General features: G+C 35.4%; 1 pseudogene; it reads left to right on the top strand.

The window, feature by feature from the left end:
- Positions 1-7,299: 7,299 nt before the first annotated feature.
- On the top strand, positions 7,300-10,797 carry LOC141696826 (putative disease resistance protein At1g59620; annotated as a pseudogene).
- Positions 10,798-11,198: the final 401 nt, after the last annotated feature.

Here is an 11,198-nt window from a genome sequence, read left to right as displayed (position 1 = left end):
AATTGAACCTACCATGCCTCTATAACTTGTAATATCAACAGACTTTTCAGTCTTATTTAATTCAAGCTTAGTGGCAATGGCCATGGGAGTTTTTGCAGATGAACATTCCATTAAGTCAAACTTCTTTAAAAGATCATAAATGTATTTAGTTTGACTAATGAAAATTCCACCACTAACTTGTTTAACTTGTAAACCAAGAAAATAAGTTAGTTCTCCCATCATGCTCATTTCATATCTACTTTGCATTAACTTAGCAAACTTTTTACAAATTTTATCATCTGTAGAACCAAATATGATATCATCTACATAAATTTGAACAAGTATACTAGAGCCATTAACATTCCTAAAGAAAAGAGTTTTATCAACAGTACCTCTAGTGAAGTGATTCTCCAAAAGGAATTTTGACAAAGTTTCATACCAGGCTCTAGGTGCTTGCTTCAGTCCATAGAGTGCTTTCAACAGATAGTACACATAGTCTGGAAAATTTGGATCTTCAAACCCTGGAGGTTGGCTCACATAAACTTCTTCCTCCAATTCTCCATTCAGAAATGCACTCTTGACATCCATTTGATAGACTTTGAAATTGGCATGGGCTGCATAGGCTAGAAAGATTCTGATGGCTTCAAGTCTTGCAACAGGAGCAAATGTCTCATCAAAATCTATTCCCTCTTGTTGAGAGTAGCCCTTGGGAACCAATCTAGCTTTATTCCTTATGACAATGCCATTTTCATCCATCTTGTTTCTGAATACCCATTTTGTGTCAATAGAACTCTTGTTCTTTGGTTTGGGTACCAGCTTCCAAACTTTGTTTCTCTAAAATTGGTTTAGCTCTTCCTACATAGCTAATATCCAATCTGGATCCAATAGAGCTTCTTCCACTCTCTTAGGCTCCTCTTGTGATAGAAAACTATTGTACAGACATTCATCTTGAGTAGCCCTTCTATTTTGCACTTTAGATGTTGCATCACCAATGATCAGTTCAAAGGGATGACTCTTGGTCCATTTCCTTTGAGGTGGAAAATTTGCTCTAGATGAGGTGGCCTCAGTATTGTCATGATGTGAGATAGAGTGTTGATTGGTTGAAACTCCCCCTGAGTTTTTGGTCCTTTGCAGGGAACTTGGAATTCTATCAACGGATGCTGAATTATGACTTTCAACTTATGCAACATTTTGTGTATTATCCAAAGGCATATTTTGAATCCTTTTTGAAGTTTCTTCTCCACCATTCTCATCTTCACTATCATCACAATATATCTCAATATTGTCAAATTTGAGTCCTTCATGGTGTCCCTCATCTGTTAGTCCATCAATCTTTTTATCATCAAACACAACATACACAGATTCCATAATAATGTTGGTTCTTAGATTATAGACCCTATATGATTTTTCAGCTGAATAACCAACAAATATTCCTTCATCAGCCTTTGCATCAAACTTCCCTTTGTGGTCAGGTTGATTCCTTAGTATAAAGCATTTACATCCAAAGACATGAAGAAAGTTTAGAGTTGGTTTTCTTCTCTTGAACAACTGATAAGGAGTCATGCCTTTAGCTTGATTGACCAAAGAAATATTTTGAGTGTAGCAAGCACAATTAACAGCTTCAGCCCAGAAATATGTTGGTAGCTTTGATTCTTCAAGCATTGTTCTAGCAACTTCAATCAAGGATCTGTTCTTTCTTTCAACTACACCATTTTTCTGTGGTGTTCTTGGAGCTGAGAACTCATGCATGATTCCATTTTCTTCACAGAACAGCCTCATTGTAGAATTCTTGAACTCATTTCCATTGTCACTCCTGATATTCCTAACCTTCAAGTCAGGATGATTATTGACTTGTCTAATGTGATTGATAATGATTTCACTTACTTCATCCTTTGATCCAAGAAAGTATGTCCATGAAAACTTAGAGAAATCATCTACAATCACTAAACAATATCTTTTCCTTGCAATTGACAATACATTGACTGGTCTAAACAAATCCATATGCAATAGCTGTAGTGGTTCATCAATTATTGTTTCAAGCTTCTTTTTGAATGATGCTTTCCTTTGTTTACCTTTCTGGCAAGCATCACACAGACCATCCTTTGAAACTTCAACTTTCCTCTTGACTTGCTTTGCTGAAAAGACAAGTGATTGATTCTGCATCTGTAGAGTTGAAGTCAGCCAAGTACATATTTCCTTTTCTAACTCCAGTTAGAACCACTTTGTTGTCCTTCTTGCTGGTAACAACACAGGCTTCAGAATTGAAGGAAACAGTATTCCCTATGTCACATAGTTGACTGATGCTCAGTAGATTGTGTTTGAGACCATCAACTAATGCAACTTCATCAATGATGACATTTTCTGTTGAAATCAAGCCATATCCCATAGTGAACCATTTGCTGTCATCTCCAAGGTTATGCTAGGGTCAGCTCTCTCCTTAAACTCTATGAGCAGGGTGAAATCTCCTGTCATGTGCCTTGAACAACCACTGTCCAAGTACCATATATTCCTTCTTTTTCCATACACACAACAAAATCAAATCAAGTTGATTTTGGTACCCAAGTTTCCTTGGGTCCAGCCTTGTTAGTCTTTTTCCTAGACTTCACACTTACTGCACCTTTTGACTTAGGTAACTTTGAGTCAACCTTGGTCTCAGATGTAGATGGCTGAAGTGTAGGATTAGTCACAGAATTATTTAGCACATTTGGTTGAATTTGATAAGACATGGATTGTGCAAACATGTTATTACACATAGGCATGTTGTATGACATTTGAGGCATACTAAATGCAGCAAAATAAGGATTATTAACATATGGCATGTTTGCAAAATATGCATAAGAATTCTATTGAGACAGAACAGGCATGGCATTCAATGGTGACATAGACATGTTAGGCATGGAAGAGGTTAAAGGCGTGGGAGCATTCTTAACAGATTTGCAGTTAGCAGATAGATGATTAACACTACTACAATGCACACAACTTTTTCTAGGAGCATACTTATCAGGTGTGTAATTGTTTATGTTTGTTAATCCCTACCTTCCCATTTCTATTGGATTTTCTTTTGGTTTCCTTTTCATCCTCAACCAACTTAAGACTATTCTTCAACTGATCTAAAATCATGTGTCCTATATTCACCTTACTAGCATCTTTGGATGTGCTAGCTTCTTCTTTGACAAAGTTCTTGGAAGTTGAACCAAACTTCTTTTTGAGATTTTTCAAATTATCTCTTTTAGAATCATTTGCCTGTTTTAATTGATGAGCCTTCAACGGATGCTCCTTTTCTTCCGTTGATTCCACATCCGTTGATAATCCATCAATTAATTCTATTTTCTTTTTGTTTTTCTCCCAGGCATTCTCACAGAATGATTCAATTCCTTGAACCTTGACAATTTGAGCACTAACATCCCTAGTTGTTTTCCAGGCTTTAATCACCTCTTGCTCTCTCTCTAATTGTTTAGAAAGTATCTCTACTCTCTTAACAGATTCAGCTAGCTCACTTTCAACAGATAAACAATGCAATTTAATTTTCTCTAGGTCAATCAACTTATTTTCTAGCACAGCATTTCTATCACTTAAAAATAGATTGTTCTCTTTAATCCTACTATTTTCCTTAGCAAGAGATTTAAGAGACACACGCAAATGATACAATTCAGTAGACATGTCATTGATAGCATCATTGCATTCATCTTTAGTAAGCTGTGATACATCAGTAGTGATTACCTGGTTGCTAGATGAACTAACTTCATTTTCTTCAGAATCAGCCATGAGAGCCAGGTTGACATATTCCACATCTTCATCCTCTTCAGCTCCATCAGCTGCCCAGTCTTTTTCTTTAGTGATGAAAGCCCTTTCTTTTTGCTTGAGCAGTTCAAAATATTTCTTTTTGTAATCCACTTGCTCAAATTTCTTCTTTTCAGAAGTTGGCTTTCTACACTCACTTGCAAAGTGTCCACTTGTGCCACAGTTATAACACTTGAACTTAGACTTGTCCACCATGTTCTTGTATGGTTTAGTGGCTCTAGTGTTTTTCCTGAATTTCATCTTTGCAAATCTCCTGGACAGGAATGCAAGATGCTCATCAATTCCATCAGAGCCATCTTGACTGGAGTTGTCCTCAATGTCAACAGCTACTTCCTATCCCTTGCTTGATTCTTGCTTGCTTACACCAACCTTGAAACTTGGTGTTGATCTCACAGTCTCTTGTCTGCATTCTTCTTTTTCATTTTCAGCTACCAAAGCAACTGAACCTCCTTTCTTCCTTCCCTTTTCCAACACCTCATCCTTCTCCAACTCAAGTTCATAAGTCTTCAAAATTCCATATAATCTTTCAAGAGTGAAGTCCTTATAATCTTGAGAATTTCTCAAGGAAACAGTCATGGGTTTCCATTCCTTTGGCAAGGATCTTAAAAATTTAAGATTTGAATCCTTCACCTGGTACACTTTACCATACAGCTTCAATCCATTCAACAGCTTTTGGAATCTATTGAATGTGTCATTTAAAGATTCACCTTCTTCAAAGTGAAAATACTCATACTGTTGAATGAGAAGCTGCATCTTATTCTCTCTTACTTGTTCTGTACCTTCACACAGCAACTGAACTGTGTCCCAAACCTCTTTGGCAGTTGTACAATTGATCACATTATCAAACATGTCTTTATACAGGCCATTAAACAAGATATTCATGGTCTTCTTATCCTTGTGAACTTCATCAGTGTCTTCAATTGTCCATTCTGCTCTAGGCTTTGGAAAAGATTGGCCAACAACAACTGTAGCTGTAGCAACTGTGACTACCTTGTGGGGAATGTGAGGACCATTCTCTATGCAGTTGACATAACCTTCATCTTGAGAGAGAAGATGAAGGTGCATTTTCACCTTCCGGTGGTGATAACTGTCTTTGTCAAGAACTGGGATCTTTACACCAACATCCTTCTTGCTCATCTTTGTTAGCTTCCAAGATCTTTAAACTCTTTGTGTGTCAAGAGCTTGCTCTGATACCAATTGTTATTTCTAATGAACTAACAATGAGATTTATAGAAGGGGGGTTGAATGTAAATCTCAAAACTTTTTCAAGTTTTGAGCAGTTTTAAGGCTAAGTGAATAAAAGACAAATGTGTGTGAATTGCTTTAAGCAAGTGCAGACAGATGTATATTCAAAACACAAATGTAAATAACACAAAGACCTTTAAAAAACTTTTCTGGTGGATTTGTTGTTCCACCAGAGATGTGTATTTCAGAAAATCTGTGATACAAAGAATTGATCACAGCTGCGTCCTAGTACAAACTAGATGGTTTTCTCTCTATGTTTTTCTAAACAGCTCTGGAAAATCTTATCTAATTACTAGCTGCCACTTGGTATTTATATCACCAAGTTTTTCAAGTGAAGACAAAGATAAAGTTCGATTATAAAATAGTTCTTCACTTATTTCTACTCTATTTTTCTATCCAGTACAATATGGGATAATCCGTTGACTATTTCCTTTTGTACCAGAGTGAAACGACTGCTTTTTCTTTTGTTCCTCCAAGAGGCTACCACATTCCAGTTGTCTCTGTCAACCCATGTGCCTCTGTCAGCTTTATAAACTGTCACTATCAACTGCTATGGAACTGAGCATCCATTGAAGCTTTCATCCGTTGATGGCTTTATTCGTTGACACTCTTATCCGTTGATGCTTTATCCGTTGATGCTTTAGCAGTTGAAGTTTTATCCGTTGATGCACTCATCAGTTGATGGATGTTATCCGTTGAAGGTTTAGAGACATTCGTTGAAGCTTTATTTCTCATTCGTTGAAGGCCTTTAAACTATCAGTTGATGCTACTTCATTTATACAAAATTACAAGGCATGAAATATTTATAACTAACCCTCCTATTTGCATATCCTCTAGTAGTCAACATGACTTATAATTTCCCACAACTTCTAAGAATTATAACTTAAATACAGAGACTGAAATGTGCTACAATACTAAACTTATTTCTAAGTAAAGCTACCCCATCAACTGATAGCCAAAGTGGTCTTATCCGTTGAGGCTACAAATACTAGATTTCTACTTAAGTGTTTTGTTTAACATATCATCAAACTAATGCACATATATTCCTAACAAAATGATTTATAAAAAACTGCACCAAAGAAATTTGAAAGATTTTAATTATAAATATGAATAAATAAATATCAAACTAGTAGCAAGATGTATATAGGCATTTATATTAAACTTGAAATTTTATTATAATACAAAACTTTCTTTCTGAAAAAGAACTTATAACACTAAACATAAAATACAAAATAAATAAAATTACCCTTAACTAAATTTATACAGGTGATTTTCAAAACAATGTGAAAATGTCGTCGAAACGTATCTTATCAAAGTTTTATCATCCCCTGCAAAAATAATTAAGTGGATGACCACCTTATTCATTTTTTTAATTAGCTTTAGATAATGGAATACTGAATACTGTTTCAGAGATTACAAAAAGCAATTTCATCTGCATTTCAATCAGAATTATCGAATATTTCCAAGCCAATTAGCTTTAGATCAGATTACTCCAATATGCTTCACTCCTCGCTTTGGAAAATTATTTCATCGGTAATAATTCAAAGAGGTGTGTTAACGACTACTATAAAAATTTGTTTTTAATATAAAAATTTGTTTTTTTTCTATATATTTCAAAACTTCTCAAAAATAATAAAAATTTTACAATATAAAAATTAACTATACATTCTCACATCCGCTATTTTTTTCCACTACACTAACTTTATACATTAAATATTGATTGATCTTGCCACTTTACTCAATTTTCTTATTTTCACTCCCAATATTTAACTTTTTCTTAACCTCCGTGCACATATAACAAATGTATACTACTTCTACTTCACTCAGCTTTGTTACCATAATTCAGTCAAGTCATTAGTTATAGAATTACACTTAACCCCCGAGTAAGGTACCTGTCATGAGACTCTTATAAGGCATGCCTATAGACAGTTTTTTGTCAAAAGACATGCCCAAATGACATGGCATTTATCAATTAAATATAATAAAATTTAAAACATAATTTTTAGACTTATATACAATAAATTTGAATATAAAATTAAAATTAACATAATAACAACTGAATAACATCATAATACGCATTTATATTAATAACTTTTTAGATATTCAAATATATGTAAATATTTTAGAATTATATTTTTTATTTTTAGATATTTTTAATATTAAAATAATTATTAAAAAATAAAAAAATAGTAAAAAAGCATGCCAAAACATGAAAAAGGCATGCCTAACTAATTAACGTTATCGATCTTGAAGAGTAGAATTATTCAACAGATCTTCGCCACACATTCCTTATCACTTAACATTTCATTTGCATTACAACTACTACACTTTGTGCTTGGTAGTTCTTGTCAAACACCCCATTCAATTCCTTCCAAAACCTTCACCATACAATCCTTATCGCTTAACATTTTACAGAAGGCCATTCCATCTGCATTGCAACTACTGCATTTTGTGCTTGGTTTCTGAATGGCTGAATCAATTGTGTCCATTGTTGTCGGAAGGCTCACTGATTTATTGTCGGAAGAAGCTCAAGTACTGCATGGAGTGCAAGATGAAATTCAAGAACTGGTGACGGAGCTCATGCGGATCAAGACATTTTTACCAGATGCTGATTCAAGGTTACATGACCAAAATATCCGAATTCTGCTTGCGGATGTACGGGAGGTTGCCTATGATGCTGAACATGTCGTCGAAACTTATCTTGTCCAAGCTTTATCATCCCCTGGAAAAATAATGCAGAGGATGAACACAAGGACGTTTTCAAGAAAGCTCAAAGATATTAAAAGAAAGATGTCTCTTCTCTTCAATCGCTTTCGTGATTGTAATATCAAAACATCATTAGAATCCCCTGAATCATCAAATTCATCTCATGGACAACCAGGAATGCTAAAGCGATTTCACACTTTCACTACTGTTGAACCAGAGTTATTTGTTGGATTTCAAGCCGATGTTGACCGATTGGTTGGATATCTGGTGGATGAAAGTGATGCCTCATACCCGCTCATCTCTATTTGTGGAATGGGAGGTCTGGGTAAGACAACTCTGGCTCACAAAATATACAATCATTCCACCATCAAGACTCACTTTGCAGGTTTAGCTTGTGTTTCCATTTCACAAAAGTGGCAAACGAGACAAGTGTTGCAGAGAATACTTATAGGTCTCGTCCATGAGAAGAAAGAGGAAATCTTTACTTGGGACGAAGACAAGCTAGTGGAGAATCTGCTACAAATCCAGCAAAAGAAGAAATGTTTGATAGTACTTGATGACATTTGGTCAAATGATGCTTGGGATTCTATAAAGGCGGCTTTCACTGCTGGAAAATCTTTAAGCAAATTAATGCTTACAAGTCGTAATATTGATGTTGCTGAGTACGTAAATCCAAATGGACTCATTCACCAACCAGGACTTCTAAGCCCAGATCAAAGTTGGGAGCTACTTCAGTTGAAAGCACTTCCTACAAGAGGAGGTTATCTAGGTAATTTACATACCTTTCTTGTTAATTTCATTTCATCTGTTTAAGGTAACTAAATGGACTGCAAAGTTATGACACCTCTTATGAAACAGCTGATTTTTGTAAAACTAGACTTGAAAAATCAAATGAAAAACTCTGAAACTCCTAGTATGAACAATAAAAGTAGTTAAACCGTGTTTTGAAACTTACGGAAAACCAGTTGCTTTCCTACAGAGTTCCTGACCATAAGTAATTTGTTTCGTGAAAAAGAAGCAGGAGAAGAGGTTTCCAGGTGTTCTCTTTTTTCTTAATGAATCGCCCTAGCTTAATATTATGTGGGCTTATACATACCTTTCTTGTTGTTTTGTCTGTTACAGACATTGCTAGAGACTATAAAAAAATGGAAGAACTGGGAAGAGAAATGGTGGCAAATTGTGGTGGTCTTCCACTAGCCATAGTAACCTTGGGTGGAGTTCTTGTCACTAAACCATCACTGATAGAGTGGGAGAAGGTACATGGTGACATTATCACATCCCTGAAGAGGGGGAAAGGATCGGGACAAGATTATGAAAGTCAAATATTAAATGTTTTAGGTTGGAGTTACAATGACTTACCCCCGCAGCTGAAGCCATGCTTTCTATATTTAGGTAAATTTATGGAAGATGAATGGATCGATGCAGAAAATTTATATCAGTTGTGGATCGCTGAAGGGATGGTACTATCGAGTGATAAAAAGGAAGGAGAAACAATGATGCAAGTCGCTGAATCTTACATGGGAGAACTTGTCCATAGGAGTATGGTTCAAGTGAGGTTTAATGATTTGGAATCATCTCTTACGAAGTTCAAAAGTTGTTCTCTTCATGATCTTATGAGAGACCTATCTTTATCCCAGGCAAAAGCAGAAGATTTTTTCAAAGTAATTGATACTGGAGAAGGAAATGATTTGAATCTCAATCGTTCAGTTATCTCCCGGGAAGCTAAAACTAGACAACTTGTATTTTATCTGAAAAGTGGCGTAGAAGCTAATTCCTACTTTACCAAGAAACTCAATCACCAACAATACCGATCAATTTTATTTCTGGATCGTGAAGATGAAAGTCAGCAACTACGATTGGGACTGTATTTGGCCAATTTTAAGTTGCTAAGAGTTTTGTCTCTTGAAAGAGTAACACATAGTAGACGATCTGTTTTAGGTACCTTTTATGGTACTAATATAGGAAGAGTATTAGGCAGCCTTGTTTATTTGCGCTATCTCAGCCTAAGGGGTTCTAATTTGAAAACTTTTCCATTTATACAAAAGTTGGTGCTGCTACAGACACTCAACCTAGACGTACCTTGGACATCACCAGTGTTAAGTAATGATTTGGGCAAGTTGTCATTTTTGCGTCATTTGTATTTACCTCCTCGGGTCTCTCTCCAATTACTGAAGAATACCAAATTAAGGTTCAATGGACTGAGCAAATTAGAGACACTCGAAAATTTCAATACTAAGTGGTGTGAGATTAAGGATCTGCCAAAATTATCCGGTCTTCGGAGACTAAAGCTGAAAGTAGAGGGTGGTTATGATGATGTGAAAGAGATGTTAAAGTACTTATCTGATTTGGCCTTGTCATCAAATTCCTCTATCCTGTACACGAGCCTTGTTATGCGGATATCTGGTGATCCAGGATTCAGAAATGATCCAGACATGATAAGACAGCTGTTTTGTAATCAAAAGTTCAGCCTTCAGGAATTAGAAATGGATGGCAAGCTCCCAGAGTTGTCTGAAATATTTGAGGAGCAGCGGCAGGAACTTAATCATAATCATATTGATGTGTCTTTGATTCGTATCACCAAGTTAACATTATGGGATTCGTACCTAGAGGAAGACCCAATGCGAGTACTGGAGAAGATTCCCAACTTTGAGGAAATTATATTTATCATTTGGCGCATATAAAGGAAAGGAAATGGTATGCTCAGCCATGGGTTTCCCAAGACTCACCCGTCTTTATCTGTGGCGTCTTGACAAATTTGAAAGTTGGAGGGTGGAGAAAGGAAGCATGCATGTTCTTTATATGTATATTCGTAATTGTCCAAAGTTGGAGGAACTTCCACAAGGACTCATATTTCTCAACTCCCTTCGAAAACTAGGATTGTGGGAGATGCCTTCGGAATTCTGTGACAAGATTCGCCTGGAAAACGGTGAACAAGGACCGGACTTTTACAAGGTCGCACATATCCCCGATCTCAGAATAGAATACCCACAAGCTTAATCCCCAATATCAACCATGTAGAAAATCAACTATAAATGCTACAATTTCCCTTTCCAATTTTGTTTTTAATTATTTTTTTGCTTTGATAATTGTACTTGAGAATCCACGACTTGTTAGCTGTTGGGCACAATTTCCTTTCATAATTGTTAAAAAAATGCATAAAAACTGAATGTTTTAATTTTTATACAAAACAAAATATATTTTAATATTAAGTTACAAAACTCTAATTTATATATGCTTTAAAATGCATGTCGGACACAAATGAGAAATGAGAGGGATGGAGGAAATTAATAACTTTTATTAATACGGAAACCCTTTTTTAAGTGATACTTAATTTTGGTTTCATAATTTCTGTATCACCAACTTTTGTTTCAATTATTCCCTTATTCATATATTATAATTCTACTTTTGTAGGTTTAAAATAGATTGGATTCTATAATATTTTTTGGATTCTGGAGATTTAGGGTAAT

This window comes from Apium graveolens, chromosome 11, assembly GCF_009905375.1.
Source record: "Apium graveolens cultivar Ventura chromosome 11, ASM990537v1, whole genome shotgun sequence".
In the NCBI taxonomy this organism is placed as follows: domain Eukaryota; kingdom Viridiplantae; phylum Streptophyta; class Magnoliopsida; order Apiales; family Apiaceae; genus Apium; species Apium graveolens.
The sequence above is the reverse complement of the archived record's forward strand: the minus strand, read 5'-3'. Positions and strand labels throughout refer to the sequence as shown.